The sequence below is a fragment of the Galeopterus variegatus genome, unplaced genomic scaffold, assembly GCF_000696425.1.
Source record: "Galeopterus variegatus unplaced genomic scaffold, G_variegatus-3.0.2 Scaffold1511, whole genome shotgun sequence".
NCBI classification, from domain to species: Eukaryota; Metazoa; Chordata; class Mammalia; order Dermoptera; family Cynocephalidae; genus Galeopterus; species Galeopterus variegatus.
This window is the reverse complement of record NW_007727622.1, coordinates 174297-176274: the sequence shown is the minus strand read 5'-3', so window position 1 is coordinate 176274 and position 1978 is coordinate 174297.

Below are 1978 nucleotides of genomic sequence, written 5' to 3'. Positions count from 1 at the left end.
GCCTGAATTGCAACTCAACAACACATAAAGTGAAAATAAAATATAAACTCCAGCCATTAAACCATGGCAGATGTCTTATCTACACTTCTAAAATGTTAAGTTCTGTACAAACTAGGCACTTAGTAGAGTGGTTGAGTCCAAAAATGACCACAATTTTTTCCTCTCTCTAGGCATACCCCTTTGCAATGTGGATTTGAATTTCCTCCCATCAAGAGGCAGATTCTATTTCACCACACCTTGAATCTGGGCTTGGCCATGTGACCTGATTCAGACAACGAGACTAGCAAACATGAAGCAAGCAGAGACTTGCACATTGGACTTTGTTCTCTTTTGCTGTGGTTAGAACCCTGAGATTGNCAAGCAGAGACTTGCACATTGGACTTTGTTCTCTTTTGCTGTGGTTAGAACCCTGAGATTGCCATGTGAAGGAGCCCTAGTTGGCCTGCTCAAAGGTGAGAGGGCAGAGGAGGAGAACTAAGGTATACTAGACCATCTAGCCTCCAGTGAAGAACAGCATAAACCAGCTTAGAGGATAACCACCCAGCCGGCCCATGGAATTATGAGCAAATCATGTGCTTGTTGTTTTTAGTAGCTAAATGGTGCAGTGATTTGTTACACAGCAATAGCTAACTGATATAGCACTCAATTTATAATTGCTCATTCAGATGTCTCATAGAGTATGAAAATGCAAAGATAATTATGTATATTTAGAACAAGGCAAAGAGAAACTTAGGAACTGTCAGGCATAAGTCTGATTTTTCCTAAATTAAAAAAAAAANAAAAAAAAAATTTTTTTTAAATAAATAAGCAGCAGAAACAAATTTGTAACTCAACTTTTGACTCACTTTCCACTCTGACCTGCCCTGTTAGTCTGCTGAATTCATGCTGGGCTTCATTCAAAATAATACTGACCCCTTGCCCTGTGCAAGTGTGGAGAGGACTAACAAACTCTTTTTCAGAAAGAATCCAGGGCTTCTTGAATGAAGTAGGAAGGACAAAGCATTATTGCTGACACAGAAACAGCATCAGTGGTTTCTGCATTGATGTGTATCAGGAGAGAAGCCTCTTCAGGAAAGGAGATGTGCTGGTTCTGCAGCCAGTGACAGAAACTGGAGAGAGCTGTGAGGGTGCTCAGGAAGCACAGAGTGGCATATGAGAGTTTGAATTTCAGACATGTTCCTATTTTTAATGTTGGCTATGCAATATTTGCATTTTAGTCTGTTCAATGAGTACAACTTCTCAGGAAATGGTGAGGTTAAAACTTAATTATATCATTTGCATCCCAAATCACAAACTTCCTAAAGATTTAACTTTTTCAGCAACCTATCTGCTAATACTTTATGGTATATAGCCAGGCAAACTATATGATATAATAGTTTTGCCGAGATTAAAATATTTCACTCATTTGAAAAGACTTCCAAAGTAAAAAAAAACAAAAAACAAAAAAAACCCCATAAAATAAATTAATATTTTTATACATCTTGGTAACTCAGATCTATGGGTTTTAGGGAAAAAAAGATTATTTTTTCCCCCAAATCAGATTTCAGTGTTAAATATCCCCTTACACAGTCTGTATCAATGGGTCCCAAATTCTGATCATCAGAGTTCCTAAGGCACTTTTCAAAAAAAATAGAGACCTTGACCTCATTCATGGGCATTCTGATGCAGTGGAACATAGCAATCTAGATTTTCAAGGTGACTCTGTAGGTTAGCCAGTTTGGAAATCACTATGAATAAAATGTAATTTGTGAATGTAATCATTTGTTTTGAGTTTTCTACTGTCATAATAAAGAGATTTACTTCAAAATAACTTTTTACAACCTTACATAAGTGCCTACTCACTTTTAGCATCTGGATTATTTCTGAAGCAAAAATACCACTGTCTTTGCAGAAAAAGAAAAATCAATATCTGTTGCAGAAGGAGTTATTTGGAGCAAACGCTTTTCTGTGTCTACTTGTACCAGACACAGTCCTTTGA